Genomic DNA, 14,758 nt, shown 5'->3' with positions numbered 1-14,758 from the left:
CAGGAAGGGAGTGGTGAGAGGATAGGGAGGTAGTGGAGTGGTGAGGGGGATAGTGAGGGGACAGGGAGGAAGGGGAGTGGTGAGGGGGATAGGCAGGAAGGGAGTGGTGATGGGATAGTGAGACAGTGAGTCAGGGATACAATGGCTGGTAAGTGAGTTTGGACCCATGGTGTTGGCTATGGTTGTCGAGTAGTGTTGGAGATGTCAGAGGAATCAGGCAGAGGCAGAGGTAGTGAGATCAGGGGTTTAGAAGGATCAGTTTGGGGGTGTGGAGAGGTTTAGGTTGGCAAAGTGTCTCATCCCTGTATCTTATTCCTGGACCCATTCTTATCAATCTCTCTCTAACCTTTGAGTACTGTCTGCAGTTTCTGGTCACCACCCTATAGATTGACCAGGATGGAGCAGTTTAGCTCTGAGGGGAGGCTGGAGAAGCTTGGGTTGTTTTCCTTGGAGCAGTGAAGGCTAAGAGGGAACCTGATTTCTGAGATTATGAGGGGCACCGACAGGGTGGATAGGAAGCAAGTGTTACCCTTAGGTGAAGGATCAGTAACAGGCGGACATAATGTTAAAATGAAAGGCAGGAAATTTAGAGGGGATTTGAGGAAACATATTTTCACCCAGAGGGTGGTTGGGGTACAGAATGCACTGCCTTGGAGGGTACTGCAGATGTGGAAGCTTACCACCTTTAGGTGAGCACTTGAAATCTCAGAGTATTCAAGTGCTGGAGAGCGGGACTAGTGCAGATTTATTGTAGTTTTTTTTGTCGTTGCAGACTCAATGGGCTGAAGGGTCTCGTCTACACTGTATGATGTTGTTTGCAGTTCTCTACTCCACGGCATCACCCTCGGTCTAAGGAATTCTGAAAAAGGTTTTGACCAGTACCTCTGCCATTCCACTCTTACTCCATTCCAAGAGCTGGTACACATTTCTGCTGGTCCTTGTGCCTTGCCTTACAAACAGACAAACAAAGGACAGGAGTTTGTCACTTGGACCCTCGAGGCTGCTCCCCCATTCAATAAGATCATGGTGGATCTGATTTTAACCCCTGCTTACCCCCATAATCTTTCAACTTCTTGATTATCAAGAAAATATCCACCTCCACCTAAAAATATTTAAAGATTCTGCATCCACTGCTTTTTGAGGAAGGGAATTATAAAACTCAAAGTTCTGAAGGTACTTTTTTCCCTATATTTCTGTTTTAAGTGGGCACCCCTTTATTTTTTAAATGATAATCCCTGGTTCTGGATGCTCCCACAAAAAGAAATATCCTTTTGACATCCATTGGTCAAGAATTTTGAGTGTTTCAGTTATGTCACCTTTGACAATCTATTAACTATCTCCTCCTTACTAATTTTGACTGCTGCAGATGAATTAGTTTCCTCTTCTGTCACCATGGCCTGGTTTACATCTGTTTCCTTGTAAACACATGCCATGCATTTGTTTAAAACCTCAACCATCACCCCACTTTTATTTGTACATGTCCTCACAATTACAGAATGTTACGTCAACTGTTATTTAATGCCACCTCAAGACTGGGTAATAAACACTATGATATTCCAGTCTATAAAGCCAGGTTTCTTTTGTTTCTTTGAAGTGACTTTCCTCTCTCTTTCTCGATGACCTTCAATTGTTATATCTTTCTAAAGGGATTAATGTGAAATAATGATTAAGAGTCTGTCAGACTAGGATTTGAATGCTCCTTCCATCGCCCTAACTGCCAAGTTACAAAGTCCAATATGGCTGCCACAGACCACATTATGTTCACCTCATCAAACATGTGACCTTGCTGAATGTCAACCAAGAATTCTGGATTGGGGCTCTAGACTTCACTTGCCAAATCCTGTCTGGTGGAGGATTTGAACCATGCCCTTGTTTATTCCAGCCCCCTGGAGGTTGGTATATTGTGAGATTAATACAGAAATCCCACAAGCTTCATTTTCCTCAGTTCTAGCAGAGAAAGTGAGAATTATTCCTCTGCATCTCATTACTTCTGATCTCATCGCCTGAAGTTACACTTGCTCGTTACCCCAGTCTGTCTCATCACTTTCGTCTTTGCCTTCTTCTGAATCTATGACCATCAACCATGACGTGGAGGTGCCGGTTTTGGACTGGGGTGGACAAAATCAGAAGTCACACGACATCAGGTTATAGTCCAACAGGTTTATTTGAAATCGCATGCTCTTGGAGCACTGCTCCTTTGTCATGTTACTTTTGACCATGACCATTGAGTCGGGAACAGAGTGATTCGCTTTGTGAACTTTAGAATTGTGAGAAAGAAAGTTGCATACCCAGAGTCAAATCACAAGGAGAGATCGATCTTCTCTGAAATTTATATCTGTTAAGAGGTGAATCGATCGAAGCATTCAAGATATGACGGGGAACAGACTGGATATCTGCACAGAAATAATTTATGCTCAGCGAGGATTCGAGGACCTGGGGACATCATCTAAAATTTGTAGCTGGGTGAAATTTATGAACCATCTCATCACAGGAAGTAGCTTGGAATCTCCTGCTGCAAAATTAACATTAAGTGACAATTTAAGATTGAAAGAGTCTAGTGAGCCTTCAGGGATCTGAGGAAAAGTTGGTTATGTGGATCAGCCATTGAATGTAGCAGGAATGTCATATTGTAAGGCTAAATGGCCTCCTCCTGTTCCTTTATGACCTGAATAGCTAGCCCATTATTTGCCAATTTTCTTCCCACACTCAGCCTCATTACTGCTCTCTGTTCTTGTATTAATACAAAGATTCTCAACCGCTAAACCTCTCATTCCATTCAATTTCGATATATACCTGCATGAGCAGCATTAGTGGAGGGTGTCATAACTGAAAGCAAAGTAACAAATTCTGACTTGATTAATGGCATTGAGCCAGTATTGCATGACCAACTGTTTCTATCCTGCTGCTGTTGACAGAGTTGATCACTTGAAATGCAGCACAATTTCAACAAGTTTAAAAATATATTATACTGGCACCTGTGAAGGAAACTGAGCTGGAATGATTACTGACTAAAACTTCCAACCATCTCCAAAAAACATTGTGAAACTTGCAAAGATTCTGAAAAGACTTACAAGGATGTCGCCAGGGTTGGAGGATTTGAGCTGTAGGGAGAGGCTGAATAGGCTGGGGCTGTTTTTCCTGGAGCATCAGAGGCGGAGGCATGACCTTATAGAGGTTTATAAAATCAAGAGGGACATGGATAGAGTAAACAGGTCTTTTTCCCAGGGTAGGGGAGTCCAGAACTAGAGGGCATAGGTTTAAGGTGAGAGGGGAAAGATTTAAAAGGGATCTTTTAAGGTGCAGTTTTTTCATGCAAAGAGTGATGCATGTATTGAATGAGCTGCCAGAGGAAGTAGTGGAGGCTAGTACAATTATAACATTTAAAAGGCATCTGGATGGATGTATGAATGAGAAGGTTTTTGAGGGATATTGGCCAAATGCTGGCAAATGCAACTAGATTAATTTAGGATATCTGGTCAGCATGGACAAGTTGGAATGAAGGGTCTGTTTCCTTGCTATACATCTCTGTGACTCTATCTTGGAGCCTTAGCTCATTGCTTGATGGCTATAAAAATGCCATTTGGAGATTCTATTCCTCTCAAGCAGAAACATGATGAAACTGGAGTGACAACATGGATTGTAACATGTGGCGTGCTCCATGTTGAGAGATCTTTGTGGTAACACATTGGAAGAAAGCACAGATGGTCATATGCATTTTAATAGGGTGACATTCTGAGTCTACTGGAGGCTGGTTGACAAACTCTCTGTGCAACGCAATGAATGACATCAGTCTAAAATGTCACCATATGTTTTACATATATTAGCGAAATCCTCAATTCGTACCCACAACAACCGAGGATGAATGTCATCTCTCCGAGTGGAATGAATCTGTGGAATTCTTTACTGTAGAGGATGGGTCATTAAGTATATTCGAGGCTGAGATCGACAGATTTTTAATCATTTAGAAAGCCAAGGGTTATTGGGCAAAGGCAGAAAAGTGGAGTTGAGGATTATCAGATTGACCATGATCTCATTGAATGGTCAAGGTCAGAAGTCATAAGGAACCAGGTTATAGTCCAGCAGGTTTATTTGAAATCACAAGCTTTGGGAACACGTTACCTGACAAAGGAGCAGTGCTCTGAAAGCTTGTGATGTTGGACTATAAGCTGATGTCGTGAGACTTCTGACCTTGTCCACCCCAGTCCAACACAGGCACCTCCACATCATTGAATGGTAGTTTAGACTCAATGGGCTGAATGACCTACTGCTCCTACATCCTATGATTTTACAGTTCCTTTATGTACTCAGGGCATTCTGTCAGGGATCTATAAGACCACCTTTACAAAATTGAATAGAAGTCTTTTAGGGATGTGCAAAAGGGAAATGTGAACTCACTAATAAGTTTCAAATATCAAAGCTTGCAATTCTCCTTTCCCATAAAATGCCTGCGATAACCAGTTCAGATGGTGTTACATTGCTGGTGTTACATTATGTAAATTAATATCAAGAAATAATGGCTTCTGCCCATCATGCTACAGTTACAATCATATTAAACTCCCACAGCTATATGGAGAGCAATATTATCTGTTGCTGCTTTCCATGTGTTGACTGCTCCCCTCTCCCCAGTACACTGTATGAAAGGAACACTCCAGTACGTCTGGGGTATAGAATTGCGAGGACAGCGCCGATAGGAAAGTGCTTGATTTCAGCTTGTCATTCATGCCCCATTGAAATACACTGGGCCATATTTGATAAATGCTTAAAATGCCAAATGCCTCAGTCTCACCCAGCAGAGCTAGCAAACGGTGAGTGGAATTACCCCACAACTACTATACTCCAATGTAGTTAACTCAGCCACATTAGGGAGAATTAAACAATCCTTGGATAAGCACATGGATGATTTTTGGATAGTGTAGGGGGACGAGCTGAGAATAGTTCACAGGTCGACACAACATCGAGGGCCGAAGGGCCTATTCTGCGCTGTATTGTTCTATGTTCTATGTTCTAACTAATGGTCCTACCACATCTTGTTCAGTTACACTAGTCTAATAAACCTGTAAAACTATGCAAGCAGTGAAGATTTTTAACCCAATCAGACTAGCACCACCATGAGGGTCACAGCACCAATGTGCTTTTGAAACAAACACATTTCTTTTTAATAAGACAATGCTGAGGTTATGATGTTTCCATATATATCTGGTATAATTAGGCCAAGTGTCAGTTACATTGGCAAAGATTGGCAATCATTTATGCTACATGGTATAACTGATTCCAGTTGCATTACAGAAAGCGCAGTCATACACCATGTCAGCAGGGCAACACTTAAAGTCATTCTGAGGCAGTCACTGCTCTCAAAATGTCAACACTGCTTTCTCTCTCCGCAGATGCTGCCAGACCTGCCGAGTTCCTCCAGCAATTTCTGTTTCGGCATCTGCAGATCTTTGTTTTATTGCAGTGGTGAAAACCGCTGTTACTGGGATAGTGCCGCAAGCAACCAGCCTTTCATTAAACAACAAGACAAAGGTTCATTGATTATCAAGAAAGAAAATAGGCTTTTCAAGAGCCTGATTTTGTGCCAGACTAGTAATTATCCAGCTTACAAGAACAGATCCTCAGAGCTGAGCCGTTTTTCATTATCACTGTGCACAAGGCAAGAGCAGACTATACTCACAACTTGCCTTTACTGGTCAGCCCATCATTCACACAATAGCTCTGCTGGAAAATATCATTCTGAAGGTTGAAATGTTCAATATGAGCTGCCGGTAACAAACAGGTTCCTGTTGAAATAAATGGGTTAGCACCTTCACCAAAAGAAAGTAGACAAATGAACTTCACAGAAAAGCACTAATGCATTTCTTCCCAATGTTGCACTGTGGCATAAATTTGAATTTGGTGCTTGTACAAAATGATGTGACGAGGTCTGCTCTATAAACCTCCTCTTTTCCGTTTCCTTTATTGTAATTGGCGAACATCAAAAAAAAATCACGAAAAATGCAAAATGGGTAAGAGATTTTATATCATTCTAAATTAATCACACAGTCAAAGTTATTCCCAGTATAATTTCAATCTATTTGCTTAAAAGTTAAAGGTAGGTTTTATATTGGAAAACAACACTGGCCAATTGCAAAATGGCATTTGTTCATGAATGCTTGTTGATATTTCAAGTTTGTTTCGGTTTATTTTTCTGCCTCCCAGAGGCAGAGAGAGACCGACACCTGAAGGCTTTAGGTGGATCATTCATTTGATGATGAAAAGGAAAAAGATGCTCTGATCAACAAAGACTTCTGCACCCTTTGGAAGTCGTGCATTAGGTTTTGATTGATGAAAATCTTGTGGGACCTTTTTCATATAAATTTGAAACAACTCTTTGATCCTATTAGCTTATCATATAATTATGTTTCCCTTTTGCTGAAGGATCGGGTTACAATGAGATTCAAAGCAAGGATAATATCATTAGCCACATGATCATGTTTGGAAATAACCAAGTCATTTTTAACTCACTTCCTACTTGTCTAACATTAAATGCATCAGTTTTTTCATGCAAAAGTTGGTATTCATCCAGAGTAATTGCACACAATGCAATACTTTGGTCCAATGTGAATTCCTAACATCTACATAACATTGCTAACTCTGAGGTAGTGTGACAAGGTACTATTGAGAAAAACTGCAATGGGTTTTGTAGAAACAAGAGAAATCTTTTAGCTTCTTGAGTCTTTTCCACCATTCAATGAGATTATGGCTGATCTACAACCTGACTGCCTTTGGCCCATCTATCCTTGAATAGCAATAACCCGTCCATCAATAACTTTTAAAATTAACAATTGATTTAGCACCAGTTGCCATCTGTGATGAAGTATCTCCTAACTTGTCTCCAGTAAGTTTCAGACTGTGCCCCGAAGTTCGAGGTTCCTCAATGAGTAGAAATGGTTTCTCTGAAACAATGCCATTTAAGATTCTTGGAAACAAAGAGCAAATTATCCCATGAATTTCTAAATTCCAGGGAATATAATGCTGGTTTATTTCAACGCTCCTGAAAGTTTAACCCTTCAAGTCCCGATCCTATGGATCTACAGCACATATGCTGCAGGGACAATATAATTTTCAAATGTCCCATATACCACAGTGACTTTAATTGGTACAACAACTGATCTAGAAGCACGAGCAACAGGAATAATTAAGTATCACATTCTTAAAAGAGACAATAATTATTCCTCGTGATCAACTATATACTCAACTGGATTAATTTAATATTTTTAAAAGACAAATTCTCATGGCATTGACTTTTTTAAAGCACTTTTAAAATAAAACTGTTACATTTTGAATGCAATTATGCATTGTGCATAAAGAATAGAACATAGGCTGAAATACTGACATACGCCCCCTTTGTGTGGTCACACCTTAGCACATTTTTTGCTGAGTATTTTACCACAGCATAGGTTTGCAAAGAAAAAGTGTCACAAAGACAGTAACAGCTTACATTAATGTGGTGCCTTTAATACCTAAAGATTTTGTTTCCCAGAAATAATCCCAACTGGGTCTTATCTGTCTCAAAGATCATGCAAGTAGCAGGTCTACATGGTGTAGCAAAATCAAGTCGTGCTGATGATAGAAACACTTGAGATGGAGCGAGACATTTACAGAAGATGGGAGAACAGTACATCAAAAGAGAGAAGTGGATAATGGGAGCTGAATTAAAAATTGAAATTTCTGAGGACAAAGAGGGGAATGGAGAAAGGACATCAGTGAGTAATTCAGTGTGATTTGGGGGAGACAATGATGATTTTAATAAGAGACATTAGAGGGCTGGCAACAAAGAAGAGGAGATTCTCAAGTGATCTCCTGAGCTAGCTTCAGCAGTCTAGCCCTAACTTCCTAATTGTGCTCAGATCATTTCTGACCATGACGTACACCTTGAATAGGCAATTGTCCCAGTTTCCAACTTTAATTTTCTGTCTAATATCATCCAACTCCAGATCATTGTCTCTTTTACTCTCTTTAGTTATCATTGCCTTGTGTCTAGCATGAGCTATCCCAGGTGATTCCACTTCTTTCTCCAATGAAGATCTGTGTTTGATCCTTCCTCACTGCACTGGTTCACGTGCCTCTGCTAGTTCTTCAATCCCATCATTGCTTGGGTCGATTCTGTTACTTGTGAGTTTGTGTCACACCCAGAAAGCCCTGGTCAGCATTGACCATGAGTCCTGCTGACTGCAATCCAGCCAATACTAATCTCATTCATGTTATCTTCCTCTCTACTGGCTCAATGAATAATAATTTCACCTGAGATGTTAACTACTCCTGGTTATTCTTGTATCACCTTCTGGATTTTGTGTTGGTAAATCTCTGGTGTCAAATAGGAATCCATTGTATTGGCAAAGTCCCAACTTGGACAAAAAATAAAACGTTGTGACCTTCTTGTGAAAGTGATCACGATTCCCTGACCTTTATTATACACATGGAGAGGGATAGGAGCAGACGGTATGAGAAAGTACTTAATTGGGGGAGGGGGAATTACAATGCTCTTAGGCAGGAACTGTGGAACATAAATTGGGAGCAGATATTCTCAGGGAAATGCACAACAGAAAAGTGGAGGTTGTTTAGAGAGCACTTGCTGTGAGTGCTAGATGGTTTATCCCACTTAGGCAAGGAAGAGATGGTAGGGTGAAGGAACCTTGGATGACAAGAAATGTGGAACATCTAGTCAAGAGGAAGAAGGAAGCTTACTTAACGTTGAGGAGGCAAGGATCAGACAGGACTCTCAAGGGTTACAAGGTAGCCAGGAAGGAACTGAAGAATGGACTTAGAATAGTTAGAAGGGAGCCATCACCAAGACAGCCATGAAAATGCTTTAGCAGTTAGGATTAAGGAAAACCCTAAGGTGTTCTATACTTAGGTGAGGAACAAGAGGTAGCCAGAGTGAGGGTAGGGCTGATCAGGGATAGTGGAGGAACGTGTGCCTGGAGTCAGAGAAAATAGAGGAGGTCCTTAATGAATACTTTGCTTCAGTATTCACTACTGTGAGGGACCTGATGTTTGCGAGGACAGCATGAAACAGACTGATATGTTCGAACAAGTTGGTGTTAAGAAGGAAGATATGCTGAAAATTTTATAAAATATGAGGACAGATCAGTCCCCTGGGCCAGACGAGATATACCTGAGGTTACTGCAGAAAGCTAGGGAGGAGATTGCTGAGCCTTTGGCAATGATCTTTGCGTTCTCACTGGCCACTGGAGTAATACCAGATAAAAAGAGGGTGACAAATGTTATTCCCTTGTTCAAGAAAGGGAATAGGAATAACCCTGAAAATTATAGACTAGACAGTCTTATGTTTGTGGTGGGCAAATTATTGGAGAGGATTCTGAGAGACAGGATTTATGATTACTTGGAAAATCATCGTTTGATTAGAGATAGTCAGCAGGTCTTTGTGAGTGGCAGATCATGCCTCACAAGCCTTATTGAATTCTTTGAGGATTTGACAAAACACATTAATGAAGGTAGAACAGTGGATGTGGTGCATATGGATTTTAGCAAGGTGTTTGATAAGGTTCCCTGTGGTAGGCACATTCAGAAAGTAAGGAGGCATGGGATACAGGGAAATTTAGCTGTCTGAATACAGAATTGGCTAGCCCATAGAAGACAGAGGGTGGTAGTAGATGGAAAGTATTCAGCCTGGAGCTCGGTGACCAGTGCTGTTCCGCAGGGATCTGTTCTGGGACTTCTACTCTTTGTGATGTTCATAAATGACTTGGATGAGTAAGTGGAAGGGTGGTTTGCCGATGACATGAAGATTGGTGGAGTGGTGGGTAGTGTGGAGGGTTGTTGTAGATTGCAATGGGACATTGACAGGATGCAGAGCTGGGCTAAGAAGTGGCAGATGGAGTTCAACCAGGAAAAGTGTGAATTGATTCATTTTGGAAGGTTGAATTTAAATACAGAATGCAGGGTTAAAGGCAGGATTCTTGGCAATGTGGAGGAACAGAGGGATCTTGGGGTCCATGTCTATCGATCCCTCAAAGATGCCACCTAAGTTGATGAGTTCGTTAAGAAGGCATATGGTGTGTTGGCTTTCATTAGCAGGGGGGGTTGAGTTTAAGAGTCGTGAGGTTATGCTGCAGCTCTATAGAGCCCTGTCTAGACCACACTTGGAATATTGTGTTCAGTTCAGGTAGCCTCATTATAGGAAGAATGTGAAAGCTTTAGAGAGGTTGCAGAGGAGATTTCCCAGGATGCTACCTGGATTGGAGAGCATGTCTTATGCAGAAAGGTTGAGGGAGTTAGGGCTTTTCTCATTAGAGCGAATAAGGGTAAGAGGTGACTTGATAGAGGTGTACATAATGATGGGAGGCATCGATGGAATGGATAGCCAGAGACTTTTTCCCAGGGCAGAAATGGCTATCACGAGGGGGTTTCACTTTGACTGGGACTATACATCCATCCTAGGACAAGCCAAAAAGAGACACACACAAGAATTCCTGGAAGAATGGCATTCCAACTGGAATTCTATCAACAAACACATCGATTTGGACATCATCTACCTCCCTCTGAGAAAAAGAACAGGAAGAGACTGGGGGCTCATTGATGATGTTACCTAGCATGGTGACAAAACATCTGAGAACAAACCTTCCAGCCTAGCGAGCTAACTTACATCCAGAACCTCAATCTGAGCTCCAAATCTTCTAAAAACTCAGTTGTTGACAATGCTTGTCCATTGGGTGAAATGGGAGACATTCTCCAACAATTGCATCATTCACCTGTTGCATATAAGTGCAGAACTTCATGGCACCATTTGTTGGGGACCCTCTTGTGGCACAGTGGGAGTGTCCCTACCCCTACAATGAGAGACCTACGTTCAATTCCCACCTGCTCCAGAGGGTGTGGAATAACATCTCTGAGCAGATTGATTGGGAAAAATGGCACCATTTGTTTTACTAAAGCAGGACCTAGCCATGGCATTGCTCCTTCAGTTGGCTCTATGATGTCTTGCTCAGTGAGTTCTTTAATCCTTGCCTCAAATTTCTTATTAATCTCAGTCAGCAGCTGTGCAGCTCCCTAATTCCTTAAAACAATGGTGCAAACTGCTCTTGAAATTTCACGTAAGATTTCAGAGAATTCACGTTTATGTGTAGTGTTCCCAAGATTCAGGCAGTTTCTCTGCTTTGAAGAGGCTGACCATCCTGCTTAATCACCGTGAATTCTGCCCCTTCATTCTGATCCCTTCCTCAGTTCTCGTGATGACATGCCTGACGGTTTGTCATGGGGATTTAGATGTGTCAGATAGAACAGCCTTTCAACATTTCATTGACGGATGTACTTGATTCTCTCCGTTGTCAGTTCCTCCTACAGGGCTCTGTTGATGTAATTCCTTTCAATGCCTGAACCTATGATAACATTCATTCCCAACAACTACTGGAACTTCTCAAGGGTTGTTCCTGCTGACAGAAAGCTTGTATCCATGATTGCTATCTGTGTTCTCACTCTGCATCTTTTGCAAATTGTGCTGCATTCATCTCCCTCCTGTTAGTCTTCCCTCTCTGCCCAGCTTTGCTTCCATGCATCTTTACAATGATATCTTTTTCCTCCACACTATCTGCATTTCTTCCCCATTGCATGGCAGGAGGCATCCCTTCTTAAGAGCCCCAAATTGACACATAGAGTCAAAGAGTCATACAGTACGGAAACAGGACCTTCGGTCCAATCAGTCCATGCTGAACACAATCCTAAACTAAACTCATCCCACCTGCCTGCACCTGGCCCATATCCCTCCAAATCTTTCCTATTCATGTATTTATCCAAGTGTCTTTTAAACATTGTAATTGTAACTACATCCACCAGTCCCTCAGGAAGTTCATTCTTCACAGGAACCATCCTCAGTGTAAAAAATTGGCTGCTCATGTTTTTAAAATCTTTCTCCACTCATCTTAAAAATGTGACTCCTACTCTTGAATTCCTCTATCCTAGGGAAAAAGAGGATTACCACTAACTTTATCTATACCCCTCATTATTTTATACACTTCTGCAGGGTTGCTTCTTAACCTCCTACACTCCAGTGTATTCAGTCATCTCTTTATAACTCAAACCTTCCATACCTGACAACACTGGTAAATCTCTTATGAAGCCTCTCCAGTTTCTTAACATCCTTCCTGTAACTGGGTAACCAGAACTGGACACATAATCTCCCTCATACTTCTGTAATTTATATTTACATGTTGTTACTACAGTGAGAAGTGGTGGATTGGCTCTGTCTTTTTGACCTCCCCAGCAGGCTGCAAAGAATTTTAGCATCAGGATGTAATTTTCTCTAGTATGGTTTTGTCAATTAGTTAACATGTAATTAACTAATCTCTTCTGCAGTGGTAAGAATCCATTAATTTCATTCAATAATGGTCCCAGCTATTAAATTGTATGAGGACATTCACAAATCAATAATCCTTTCTTAACAATGGACTTGTCACTCGGTTGCGCCACTCGGTTAGCCTTAACTTTAGTCATGACAATGGCAGAAGTGGGATTTGTTTCATGCTGTGAAATTGTCCAGCCATAGTTTCTAGTTTCAAAGTGGGCGGCACGGTGGCACAGTGGTTAGCACTGCTGCCTCACAGCGCCAGAGACCCGGGTTCAATTCCCGCCTCAGACGACTGACTGTGTAGAGTTTGCACGTTCTCCCCGTGTCTGCGTGGGTTTCCTCCGGGTGCTCCGGTTTCCTCCCACGGTCCAAAGATGTGCAGGTCAGGTGAATTGGCCATGCTAAATTGCCCGTAGTGTTAGTTAAGGGGTAAATGTAAGGGTATGGGTGGGTTACGCTTCGGCGGGTCGGTGTGGACTTGTTGGGCCGAAGGGCCTGTTTCCACACTGTAATGTAATGTCATGTAATGTAATGTCAAGTGTCATCTGATTTAAAGTCACCTCCACTTTCAAGAAACTTACTCCTCAACTAATCTGACCTGCTATGTTCAATCACCTGAACCATTATCTGGTTATCCACATATTTTCGAACCAACTTATTTTTACACACTCCTGGAGCAGGTGGGACCTGAATGCAGGTCTCCTGGACCAGAGGAAGTGACACTATCACCATGCCACAAAAACCTCTTCTGGTTATTCAGATTTGTCGCAAGATAATTGCATCCGCATGATTCCTGTCTCAGTAGTTCAATTTGTAAATCGTTTGATTCTCCTCCTTCTGCCTTACCTGAGGGAAGGCAAGCCCTTGGAATGTGACATTTGGCATCATGACATAAAGTTTTCATAACCTGCCTTTTCTCCCATGTCAGGCAACACTTTGAGAGTCTCTCTCACTGAAACAGCAATGAGGCACAATGCTCTGCTTTCAAAGTCACCATCCCTCCATCCAAAGACAAGCCACAGCTGTCAGTGCCTGTATTTCTATTTCACATTGTTGGAGCTGGAATTATCTGATGTGAGCTCAATTCCCCAGGCTGCAGATATATCAGCCCCAGCAAATGCCTTGACCCAATCTTAAACACCGCTGTTTGTACCTCTGTATTTTCCCACATTGCCAATGTCATATCTCAAGCTGATTGAACAATACATACAGTCACAGAGTTAAGGTTAACAAAGCTTTAAGAGATGCTTCTTCCTACGGCTGGTACATATGCTTTCTGACCCAGCACCTCTCAGGACAATAAACTTCCAAAATTTTACAGAATGTTTTAGTCTCTCGTCCAGCGCACACTGCAATCCAATACTCAGGTCGATGCGCACAAAATCAGCTGTCATGTCAGTTGTTATTGAGGCAAAATATGTAGACAGTTTTGATTTAATGAACTTGTGCAATGTTCGATGAATTAATGGACTGTTCTGAGAGGCGGCAGGGGCAGATGGTGTGGAAAAATTAAAGAGCAATTGGAAAAATATTAGGTGAGTGGGCGATTAAGACATCTAAACTTCTGCATGGGCAGATGGATTGCAATGTATTCTGTGGGCTTGTATTTTCCTTTGTTCAAAATTAATAAGGTGACTCACGTACTTGTGGTGGCACTTGGTACAGACTGGTCAGAATCGGAATCTAAAAGCCTTAAGTGTGAAGTGACGACAGGTGGGAGAATGAGGAACCTTATTGTCAGAAATCTGTGTGTTTTGTTAGTGATGCCTGCAATTTCGATTGCCTCCTCAGGGAAAAAAAAAACCCCAAACTGATTTTTTTTCTAATCCAAAACATTCACAAGTATTTTAGATACTGCTGACTCCTACGTTTTCCTTTTTAAGCAGCAATCTGTTACTGGATGTGGATGCTACTTTCAGCGCCAGTATTTATCACTGAGAGACACGCTCACTCGACCTGTTCAGATATACATGAAGTAGGCAGGCAGGAGGCTGGAAGAACACAGCAAGCCAGGCAGCATCAGGAGGAAGAGAATCCTTCTTCAGGGCATATATGTGGATATATCTGAACAGAGTTCTGCAGCAGCTGAGACTTGAAACCAGATCAAATTGTTTTGAAACTGCTATTGCGCAACAAGGTGAATTAGCTTTATTGCCAGGTGGGTACAGTTTAGAGTTTACACGTCGCCACTACAGCGCTATCTAAGGTACCAAGGTATCCAGGAACAGATACTTCACATTCTCATGAAAAAAAAATTAGAAAATAAACACCTAAAAAATCCAGCATGACAATGATAGGAATAAATAGGAAACTAAAGAAATCAAAAGTTCAGAATAATGGTGCCTCCACTCCACAACAGCACCCAGCCACCACTCCCCACCCCAACCCAGCCTCCACTCCCCACCCCAACCCAGC

At 41.8% G+C, this 14,758-nt stretch overlaps 1 protein-coding gene across 4 annotated transcripts in view; it reads right to left on the bottom strand.

Annotated features, from left to right (window-relative positions):
- The window catches only part of prkcq (protein kinase C, theta), a 173,946-nt gene that overhangs the window by 118,408 nt on the left and 40,780 nt on the right, over positions 1 to 14,758 (bottom strand). The window contains exon 1 of one of the 4 annotated variants that reach the window (XM_043714129.1): positions 5,672 to 5,969. The exons of the other annotated variants lie outside the window; for them this stretch is intronic. The gene's annotated coding sequence lies outside the window, so the exon portion shown is untranslated. Of the gene's footprint in view, positions 1 to 5,671; positions 5,970 to 14,758 lie in introns of those variants that run through there. 4 annotated transcript variants of the gene reach the window in all.

This window comes from Chiloscyllium plagiosum, chromosome 23, assembly GCF_004010195.1.
Source record: "Chiloscyllium plagiosum isolate BGI_BamShark_2017 chromosome 23, ASM401019v2, whole genome shotgun sequence".
NCBI classification, from domain to species: Eukaryota; Metazoa; Chordata; class Chondrichthyes; order Orectolobiformes; family Hemiscylliidae; genus Chiloscyllium; species Chiloscyllium plagiosum.
Note: the sequence above shows the minus strand (reverse complement) of the source record. Positions and strands in the feature narration are given on the sequence as shown.